This window comes from Pinus tabuliformis, chromosome 7 (genome assembly GCF_031772625.1).
Source record: "Pinus tabuliformis cultivar Carrire ecotype Pingquan chromosome 7, CPIR1, whole genome shotgun sequence".
Taxonomy (NCBI): domain Eukaryota; kingdom Viridiplantae; phylum Streptophyta; class Pinopsida; order Pinales; family Pinaceae; genus Pinus; species Pinus tabuliformis.
The window spans coordinates 18,504,767-18,517,111 of NC_142293.1; positions in this window are offsets into that span (position 1 = coordinate 18,504,767).

Consider the following 12,345-nt stretch of genomic DNA (forward strand, 5'->3'; position numbering starts at 1 on the left):
AAGATCGAGGTTTTTCTCGGGGGGATTGATCTATTCCCCAAGGATCATCTTTGTTTCTGGACGTTGGTTTTCCTTACCGCAAGTTTTGAAGGATCCTAGTCATTTATACGAATTTCCTTGATCTGTTTTGATCTAGAAGAAATGTGAAAGCTTTCAGCGTTGAATTAATTCCTAGCATATCTCTTGGCAGCAGATCGAATTCTTTTAAGAAGCCGTGAGTACTTTTATGGGAGTTATCTCCTCAGCGATTCACATTCTTCCCCATGACTTTTTCATTCTTCCGCATGGGCATACATAAGGTTGGGAATTATCGAACAGATGGCTCCCAACTTTGCGAAGATGGCTACTGGCTCAGTTCCGTCCCCCTCTATAGGGCAATCTCCTTCCCATATCGTCATCGTCAGTGAAGCCCCAGCTCCCTCTACCCAAGTGGTTGAGGCCTCACTCGATGAGGCTTTGAAGTTTTCTGAAAGTGCCCTAATCTACGGGTTTAATGGTTTTTGGCCGTGGCTGACAGCTCTCCATAGTTGGATCTCGGAGGTATGGAAACCTGCCATTTCTGATGAAATTAATATCTACACCTTTGCTAAGGGTTTCTTTATAGTAGATTTTGAAAACGCTCAAATGTATTCTAGATTCCAACCCTTGGTTTTGGGAAAAATCAGGCCTATTCATGAAGCCATGGAACCCATCATTCGATCCCTCAACAACAGTTATAACCTCACCACCAATTTGGGTGAGATTGCCAAACCTACCCTTGCATATCAGCCATTGGAAATGCAATTGGGAAATTTTACTGCAGGTGCCCAGAAATAGAGGAAAACCACCTATGCACACATCTGTGTAGAAATGGACTTCAGCACCGGATTCCCAGCTAAATAAACTTAACAAGTAAAGACTATGTGTGGAACCATAAACTCAATTATGAAAGTGTCCTCTTCAGATGTAGATACTGCTTTTAGACATGCCATCTACCCAAAAATTGCCCAAAAGCCTCCCAGAAAAATTCTGCTAGAAAGAATCACCACAGATCTACATGGTGGGAAGGAGCACAGAAAGAACATTACACTGTCATCAAGACAAGCAGGGGGAAAGTCCTGTCCAACAACAAAAAAGTGAACTAGACAACCCCTCAAGCATCAACAGTTATGAGGATTTGGATACTACACAAAATAAATCTTCATTTAATAGCAAAGCATATCTCCTAGACCAAACTTCTTCTCTGACTATTTTCAAAAGGATGAACACAACAAATTGTGAAGCTAAGACACCAATGTCCCAAGAACCAGAAGAAATGAAGGAGATGCAAGATAAAGGAAGTTGCAAGACCGTAGAAAAAAAGAAAAAGAAAGCTACAACACCAATCTCTATGGAAGGGTTACTTTGGTACTGAGAGGGGCCATACTGTGATGAGAGTTTAAAATATATGTAAAATGGATACTAGTAATTTTATTAGACATTTTAAAATAATTTTAATAAAGTTTGATTTATTCATATTTATTAGATTTTAGAAATATTTCAAAATTTATAATAATGGTGTATGTATTTAAAACGATCTTTATAAATATAAAGGAATATAAGAGAAAGTAGGTTTAATAAAATCAAAATTAACTAGTATTTTAATAGAGTCAAATAGTTGACTTCATTTATGTTTCTTGGATTTTAGAATTACTGGTATTTTAACAAAGTCAAATACTTCATTTATGTTTTTTGGATTTTAGAAATATTTCAAAATTATTATATATTTAATATGAGTGAAGGGATATATGAGACAATGATTTGGAGATGACTAAGAGAAAACATCTAGGAATTGTTTTATTATAGCAACTTTTTTGTCTTTGTGTCTCAAAGATTTTTGAAGAATTAGGTAAGAGGAACACGTGCTTGCCTTTTCCACTAATGAATTTGTGTTTTTGGCCTTCCATTGATCGCTAGGTCAAGTGTTGTTATATGAGGTAGTATTACTAGAGATAAAGAATGTGAAATTATAGCTAAATTTGGGAAGATTGCATTTTCCTAGAAAACAATGAACAAAACTTGCAAGGAAAGAAGAAAGAAAATTGATAGAGAAAAGAATAAAATAATTTCATTGATGCACAAAAAAGGAAAGTATGGGAGGATACAATTCAATTCAATATCTTCTACATGGTTGAACTAATATTGTAGTGAGTCTAGTAGTGAACCTATAGACATGTCAACATGCACTGAAGAAAATTGACACCTAATCCTAGTTAGCTAACCATGCAGTCATTAATTAAATATCTCATACAAGGGGCAATAGTCTTAGCTAATTGGCCATGTAGTCATCAGTTAATTGTCTCATGCAAGTGGAGATCAGTAGAACTCATACATTCACTTGTGGAGTGCCCTCTTGGTGATAATAGTGAGGTTTTCATGCATGAATCCACTTACTAGTCTCACTGAAGTATAATCAAGTGCATGTTATATTTAATACCTTCACTAAAGCACTACTAGAGAGAACATAATGAATGGATCCTGACAAGAAGCCATGTAAGATACCCATTGTACAATGCATCTAAGTAAAATAGAGAAACTGCAAGAAGAGGATAGAGGGAAAACCACGTGGGAACAACACCCCACTCCTCCCCTCCCTAAAAAAAAAGTTACAATACTAAAAAATAAAGACAACTGCTAGGCAGTTGTGTCCACCCCAAGGAAATTTCATAGAAAGAAAAATTTATATTCAGTGGAAGTCTTCATGAAGATGTCAGTAGTCTATTTAGAAGTGGGACGAAAATGTAAGTCGATGACCCCATCATGTACCAATTTCATAATGTAGTGCATGTAGATCTTGATGTGTATTGTTTGTTGCTTTTGCATTGGATCTATGCAAAAATTTAGTGTGCTTTAACTGTCACACTAGATGATAATTGGATGATGAAATATAATACCAAGCTCACTGAGGAAGTTTTGCAACCAAATGGATTGAATGGAAATGTTGACTAAACCTCTATATTCAACCTCTACCGATGTTAAAGCAATCACAAATTTCTTTTAGATGTTCTAACAAATGGGGCGAAACCTAGATTGAGAACATATTCTATAGTGGACTTGTGATCAAGAATATCACCAACCCAATCTGAATTAATGTGGCCAATGAGATCCAAAGTACATCTTGTTGCATGATGGACCTCATAGCTAATGGTTCCATAGACATATCTGAGTATGCACTTGGGAGCTTTCTAATGCATCTCATACAACTTCTGCATGTATCTAGAAATTGCACCTACTACATATGAAATATTTGGACTAGAGTGAGTGAGATAGAGGAGACTCCCCACAAGTTGTCTAAACATTGTGAAATCAACCAACGATGTATCCCTTCCATCCTCAAGGTGTATCCCCCATAAGAAAGGTGTAGTTGATGGCTTGCAGTGAGTTATATGAAAGCGAACTAAGATATCTCTCACATACTTGGACTGAGAAGTTTTGATCCCTGAATCATTTCGGTTGATTTTTAGTCCGAGGAAGAAGTGTAACAAACCCATATTTGTCATGGAAAACCTATTATGTAAAGTGGTTTTGATTGTATCAATGGTTGAGGCTGAACTACTTATGATTTGTAGATCATCTACATAGAGCACTATGGGCAACAAAGAGTCAGACGTTCTTAGCATATAAACATTTGGATTGGATTTATATTGAATGAAATGTTGAGAGAGTAAATAGGAATCCATTTTAGAGTACCATTCTCTACGTGTCTACTTGAGACCATAGAGAGACTTCTTGAGTCGAAAAACTAAATATGAATTCTTTACATACCCTTGTCGCTACTCCATGTAATTTTCTTCTTTGATGTAATCTTGAAGAAATGCATTCTTCACATCCATGTGGTGAACATCCCACCTTCTTGTTGCTGCAATGGTAAGAGTTAACCAAATAGATTCCATTTTGGTCACTAGGGAAAAGATTTAATCATAATCAATTTTATGAACTTGTCGAAAGCCTTTGGCCAACAACCGTGACTTGTATCTTCTCTAAAGTCCATTCATTACTTTCTTTGTCTTGTAGATCCCCTTGAATTTGAAAAGCTTATGAATTGAAGGAAGCATAACCAAGTCCTAAGTTTGGTTCTTAATGAGAGAGTTGTACTCCTTTTCCATAGCTACTTCCCAAAAAGGATTCTTGCAACTTTTGCATAAGTTTGAGGGTCATATGCTAGAACAATGTAGTAATGCATGGGCATAACTAGTTTTGTAGTTGTGAGTGCATGAGGTTCTTATTCAAATTGATATCTCGTGGTGGGATCATCCAAGAGATCACTCATGAGGTGCCACTTCTCTGTCGAAAGTATTAAGGAATATGAATCTTCACATGCATGATCACGATCTTATAAATTAGCTTCAGAACTCATATTTGAAATTTGATGTGAATGATATCATCTCTTGGATTTGATATAATAGGAAGTACAAAAGTTTCTATATGTTTTTCCTTAGATGCATGTAGGTGACTTTTGTCAAAGTAGAAAATCCTCTCAATTGAGATATTTTTTGTTGAAAGATCTATCATTTCATATCCCTTTACACCATTTGGATATCCAAAAAATATGCACTCTTTGCTTTTAGGCTACAAATCCTTCCTTTTTTTCTATAGGAATGTGATCCCATGCATGAGATCCAAAAAAGAAGATATGTGTAACTTTTGGTTGCATTCCACTCCATGCTTCAAAATTTGTTTTCCCTATAATATATTTTTGAGGAGATATTTTTCCATGTAGAAAGTGCAAGTGATTGCTTCAACCCAAAATTTGGAAGGAAGGGACCTTGCATGAAGTATGCAACTAACCATATCTTTAAAGGATTTCTTCTTCCTCTCAAATACCCCATTATGTTGTGGAGTGTAAGGAATTGGGTGTTGCAATTGTATTCCTGCTTCATCACAAAAAATGTCAGACCTCATTGTTGACATCTCCCCTCATTATCTGTATGGAGTATCTTGATCATCTTTTCATACTTCTTTTTTGCATGCATTAAAAATATTCAAATGCTCAAACACTTCAAATTTGAGTTTGAGAAATAAAGTAGCAACCTTTTGGTTGTTTCCTCCCCATTAAATGAGACAGGTGATGGAATTGGGAGATGGGAAATCAATTCATATCCTCCTAATTATGGAGAGAGGTATTGATTGAACTTTACCTAATGGAACACATGGGTATTCATTTCCATCCCCTCTTTAATCAGACACCACTAAATATAATTTTTTGTTATTGAGATAAGAGATTAGAACCATTTTGTTGAGTAGGCAAATTCATTAATATCTTCCTGCAACCGAGGATGGAGATGAATCACTCAATAGTGAGTTTTTTAATTAGAATGGCTAGATATTGGTCAAGCCTTCTTAAGGAATTGAGCTAGCAGTTTACTTAGTTGCAATCGTGTTCTATCATTTCCATTTGACTCCATCCCATGAACTATGAGTACACCCATGTGTATCTCATGCAATCATCTATGAATGTGAGTACATATTTGACTTTACCTCTGGAATGATCTAGAAATGGTACCATAAGATCATCATGAACAAGATCCAAGGGAGAGGAGGTCATCCATGCATGCCCCTTATGAAACTTGTTTTATGGATGCTTTCCAAGAGCATATTCACAAAATCCATTAGAAAATTCTATGGAAGATAAGACTTTCACGGTCCCTTGTTTTCTAATTTGTTGCATGTGCTAAAACTTAAGTCTCCAAATATTTCATACCAAATTCTACTTTCATCATTTGCATGCATCAATAGTAAAATGGAATCTGTTTGAGGAACAAATTCAAAAAGTGTACAAACGAGACTAATGATTTACCTTACCAACTGAAATTTTGGAGTTATCTTGCATTTCATATATGATCACCAAATTTGTGGTGAATTCAACTCTCCTTATAGTGCTAGTCTTTGTTATTTGATACACAGAGAGAATATTTACTAAAATCTTTGGAATATGCAGTTTATTCTCAAAACTTCCATCTCCAAGGTTTTCCTTCCCTTATACAGTTTCCTCTACTGGAGAATCATCTCCCATGATAATAGGAGGACCAATGTATGGTTTTAAAGATGAGAAGCATAGTTTGTAGCTACCATATGATGTGAAGCTCTAAAATCTAGCATCCATGCATTAAGAGAAGAATAAATAAATCTAATGCATGTGCATTACCTCTTGTTTCATGTACCCTTTCTTGCTTCTTTTTCTTGACATTCTCTAAAATATAGTCACCAAGGTTGTTCTACTAAAATTCTACACCATGAGATCAATTTTCTTCTTCATGCATGATGATTTTGGATGGTAACCATGGTTACAACAACTACATTTTGGTTCCCCTTCTTTCCCTTCTTTTACTTCGAAATAGAAGATTCATCTAAAGGATTGGGATTGCGTCCCTTTCTTGGATATAGTTCTTTTGCTCCCTTTCCTTTGGATTGCTAATTGGATTTCAAGTTGGCCTTGCTCTTCTGATGCACAGTGAGCACATGGATTTTGGAACTTTTCAATGTGCCCATATTTATGAGCTTATCCTACTCATGTATCAAGGACCCAATAAAAGCATTAAGTGTGGGAATCTTGTGGGTCACTCCTATTGCAAGATTGACTGTGCGAAAATTGGAGACAAATATAACATGCTATGGGCCCAAATTTGATAATATGGAAAGAATTAATTGGATTTGTTTCTTGGATTTGTCGATTCCTACATTCTTTCAACTGGAGTAACAAGGTTTTGAACCTTGTGAGGAAATATTGAATGTTTTCAAAACTACTTGAATCTAAGGAGTTGAGCTCATTTTCAAGGATGTGACTGCGCATCTCATCCTATGCTTATCAATTTCTCTAGAAAACTGACATCTAGTCCTAGTTAACTGACCATGCAGTCACCATTTAATTGTCTCATGCAAGTGGATATAGTCCTAGTTAATTGACCACACAGTCATTAGTTAACTATCTGATGCAAGTGGAGATGAGTAGAACTCATGCATGCACTTATGGAGTGACCTCTTGGTGATAATAACGAGGTTTCCATGCATGAATCCACTCACTCTTCAATTGAAGTACAATTAAGTGTATGTTATCTCCAATAAAGAAGAGTTACCAAAAAAGAGATAACTAGTAGAGGAGTATTTAATTCCTGAAATAAGAAAAGATTGTTGGTAAAAGAAAATTCTTTATAGTGGGAGGTATAAAAAAAATGAAGACATAAGAGATTTTACAAGAAAGAAGACTTCTAGTATAGTTTGAGGAAAAGAGAAAATGGAGCAGGAAAGGATGTTGCGAATAGGGACAATATTTTTAAATAGTCTCATGGAAAATAGAGTTGAAGAAATTGTAAAGATAGAGGTGGTCAAATTATGTATGTTGAAAGACATGTTTACGAAGGGTGAAGAATATTACAGATATAGAGAGGAAGTTGTATGCAGAATGAGGATAACTTGTATTATTAAACGAAAACGATAACATTTACAACAAAATAGTGAGGTGTTGAAAGATATATAAAAATATATGGAATTCACTTGAAGATGAGATTGAAAGAAATGGTGAACATTGGAGATATGGATCCATTATTGAAATATCTCTATAGGTATATTAAAGTCTATTGAAGACAATATTGAAAGAGATGGTGAACATTGGAGAGATGAATCCACTGTTTTTGCATGGTTTAGACTTGAGTAGAGGTTGTTGGTTGCACAAATGAGTCAACTTATGGAAGGTATGTGATGTAGCTGTGACAACACCCTCCAAAATTTTGTCTATGCTTGATTTTGGAGCCTATTGTTGATCTTGTGATCGGTCATTCTATAGTCACTTCTTGGATACTCTATTAAATCTTTGAGCTCCCTTCTTGGATTGTAAGTGTCGAAGCACCTTCCTGACACATGCTTAGTCCGTAATGAATTCATGAGCACATTCCTTCATGCAAGCTTGAACAAGCCTAGCACATTCCATCAAGACAGTTCCTATGCAATGTTCAATTCATGTTGACAGTCAGTTTTCATTGTCATTGACAGTATCTCATTTCTGACTACGATTGTATTTCTATTTCAATGAGTTTTTCAAACTATCGCTTTTGTGCACCTTGTTTTTGTGAGTGTTGTTTTCATGTTTTTGATTGTTACTTTTTCTTAATTTCACTTTAATTAGTGTCATTTTCATGTTATATTCACTCCGAAATTTTCACTTTCATTGTTGTTCGCATATTGCAAGTGTCGTTCGCACTTTTATTTTCATATAGAAAATGTCAAATTTTGGCATGGGAAGTGTTTCTTATTGTGTAAAGTGGAGTTTTGATTTGTTTCACGGGGTAATATTTGAATTTATGATTTTTTCTCATCATGTAAACATGCATCACACTCATTTCTAAAATTTCATGCATTGTCGCACAAACGTTGTCACTGTCAACGCAAAGTGTATCTTTAGAGTCACACTTGGAGTAAGTTGTCGCAATGTTGTCACACTAAGGAAAGTGTGTTGTTATTGTGTTCTGAGTGTTTCAGGTTGTGTTGTAAAATGAATTAAGTGTGTGATCATGTTCAAATCTTTCTTTTGTTCAACTTCATCTCATTGATCCAACACTTAGTCAAAAATGGGAAAGCCCTTCGACCAGGCCACTCAGCCTCATCTAGCCATCCTAAAATACACACTACGTAGTTTCAGTCCTCAAGCATTAACATTTCCTCTTGACACTAATAAATGAGCAGTATCTCCCTCCCAAAATTGTGCACTGCGCAATCGTAGTGCTCAAGCCCAACCCCTGAGCTTCAGAACTACATAGTTTTCTTCTCCATGTAGTCCTTCACTGCACATTGCACAACCTCATTCCTCAAGCCTCAAACTTGAGCTCCTGAACTACTAAACTTCATAGTCACTTGGCTTCCTCTCCTTCCATAACTACACAGTGGGGAAAATTAGTGCTAAAGCCCTCAGCCTGCCTCCTTGAGTTCTTGAGCTATGTAATTGACGGGCTTAGCCCAGCCTAAACATTGTATTGAGTAGTTTCAAGGCCCATTGCAGGGCCTTGACTTCCTGAGTTCCTCAATTGCGCATTTCCTTAAGTCTGTCCTTCCAGAACTGCACATTAAGCAACCTCAAGCCTCAAGCCCCAACATTGAGCTCTTGAGTCCCTCAATTATGTAATCCTTTGACACTGGCCATCCTAAAATACACATTATGTAGTTTCAAGCCTCAGTCCCAGACCTTGGCCTTTAGAACTTCATAATACTTGAGTCAAGCACTCAATCAGTCACCGTGTTCTAGCCCCAACAAGTGATTTCATGAAGCATGTAAGATTAGGAGTTTTCGGACTGACGCCGACTTATCATAAATGGTTTTAGTTACATGTACTCTATTTTATCATGACATGATGATGATGGATGAAAAGGAGAAGGAGACCATTCTAGAAGACACCTATGGAGCTAGAGAGGTAAGATGATCATCAAGCGAGAATATGAAGGAACACCAGAGTACAATAAAAGATAATGGTTAAGACCACATGGAGACTCAATACCGATTCACAATTCTTTGGAGGGTGGACATGAAGAAAAAAACATATCTTTCATGAAAACAAAGTATTGGACACATCATTTATTGAAGACAACAAGAAGGATAGCTTGGCACTACCACATCATCATGTAGTGCATGTCATCAGTGTTGGGTGTGGAGCCTGATTATCTTCTATATTCAAAGGTATCGCCACATAGGACCCCAGTTCAAAATGGGGGCGACAACGCCGCCCGTAAAATATTCGCTGCAGGGGGGGTCCAGGGGGGGCGGCTGCGACCTTTGGGAGCCCCCCCCTGACGGGGGTGTTATAGACATTTTTGTGCCTTACAGCTATAAGCATGAAATGTCCATAAACCAAGGGATCCTAAGTCCCTAAAGATGTTGTTCCAGCTCCTAAAGAAACAAGGTCAACAAATGACAGCTTCTCCCAGAAGTTCTCCACCAAAAACTGCTCAAAACTAGTCAAATCAGGATCAATTCAGAGGCTCCACTAGATGCCTGCGTTGCAAAGCACCCAAATACACTGGCTAGGTGCGTTGCAACATAGGTGAATGCACTACCAGGGTGCGTTGAGCGGGAAATGACAAATGGCAAGCTCATTCAACGAGGTGGAAAGACAATGGAAGCTTCTAGAATCTTCTCCAATGACACTTGCCTCACTGAATTCAACCAGTGATGAGTAAGAGGCTCTCAGCCTCCAAGTGGAAGCAAGAACTGATAGAGAGAAGCCACAAGTCAAAACATAAGCTGACTCATCCTCTCTGCTTACATCTATATATGGATCCCTCTGTTGGCATTATGATTCTGGTATGGCTTTATGATACATATGTTGTACTTGATGGCAACCCACTCATCTCAGATAATAAATTATAGTGTAGAGAAAAGTTCACGCACTTTTATGCAGAGAAAAGTTTATTTCATGTAGAGAAAAGTTCACGCACTTTTATGCAGAGAAAAGTTTATTTCATGTAGAGAAAAGTTCACGCACTTTTATGCAGAGAAAAGTTTATTTCATGTAGAGAAAAGTTCACGCACTTTTATGCAGAGAAAAGTTTATTTCATGTAGAGAAAAAGTTCACACACTTTCATGCAAGGAAAAGCGCGTATATGTTGGAGAACTTACCTTTGGTCCATGGTAGTTAGTCCTTGGTATTTGAACCTATGAGGAAAAGCACGTATATGTTGGAGAACTTACCTTTGGTCCATGGTAGTTAGTCCTTGGTATTTGAACCTATGAGGAAAAGCGCGTATATGTTGGAAAACTTACCTTTGGTCCATGGTAGTTAGTCCTTGGTATCAGAGCAGGTCCTTTGATAGAAGCTTGATCGCTTGAAAGAGATCCGTGGAACAATGGGAAAGAAGCTTAAGAAGAAAGCACCTAAGAAAAAGAAGTCATCTCAGAAGAACTATGACAGTGGGAGAATCGATTGGGGATTGGTATAAGAAGCTCTTCAGATTCAGAATCAGATACAGAATCATTATCAGGTATGAATATATTATCCTCTGATGTTCCAACTATCTTTCCTTTTGGAAGAGATGAAAGTGATAGCGAAACTACTGAATTTGCTCTTATGGGTGAACAAGAAAGATATCAAATAGAGGCAGAATTTAAAAGGCTGACAGACAAAATTAGAGATCAACAAGATCTATTGAACAAAAGGGAATGTGATTTCAAAGAAGAAGCTACCAAACTAAAGGCCCAACTAGAAGAAGGAAACAAGGTAAGAAAGCTACTCAAGGACAAGGAAGACCAATGTCAAAAATTGCAGCATGAAGTGACATCATTAAGAAAAGAAGTCAACGAAAGAAGCATAACCATCAAGAAACTCAAAGATAGATCCAGCTACTATGAAAATCTTGAAGCTACAATCCTCTCACTAAAAGGAGATCTTGAAGAATCATAAGAAGTTGTGGAAGTAGCATATATGAATCTGATTATGGAAATGAAAAAGTTTTATTAATGTGATAATACTGATTCACCCCCCCCTCTCAGTATTATTTCCAACACCCTCATCCCAGAGATCCAGAGGCTGGAATTTTGTACTTTGTAGAGAATTGCTGTTGGTTTGAGATTGAGATTAGTGCATTGGGTGATTTATGCTTTGTTGGAGGTGAGGAAGGGATTCCTTTGCTGGGAGGTAGATGCTGGATCGGGACCCACTTGGTTGTATCTCCTCTTGGACTTTCTTATCATATCAATAAAACTATTTGAGTTTCTCCTACATGTTTGTATATCAATGATGCTTTGTTATATTTGCATGTTTAGCTTAAATCTGATCCTAAGCTAGTTATGAATGTAAATCTATGTCTTTTGTGTAGTTTTCCTCTTCTGTAATCTTGCAGGAACTTGGTAAAGCTGGACCAGTGAGGGAGCAGGCAGCGGGAAAGCGAACAAAGAGGAGAGCGAGTGGATCAACAAACTAGCGGAAGACACAGGTTAGTTACATCCTTCCTCTTTGTTTACATTTCATAAAGAAGAATACGAAAATAGTTTTCCTTGTTTGTTGCTAAGGCACTATCACACCTTAGAGTGGGATAGGGGCGTTCTGAATGGATACTTTTCCCAACAACAAATTTGCGACTCCGCTGGGGATCGTATCGAGTTAGTTTATTTGTGTTTCTATTGTTGTTCTTCTCATAAACTTAGGAGTGGCGAATCGAACTGCATTTGCCATTTACAAATGCAAAGTAGAGATCTGCTACTCTAGTCCATTCGTTGGGCCTGTTTATGATCTGAACAGCTGATCCACAAATGCTCTAACAGCCCTTTGTGATAGCTCTTAGTCCTCCTTTAAATCATCCCTCTAATTGTACCTAATTGATAGCTTTTATCCGGCCAAAAACCATAG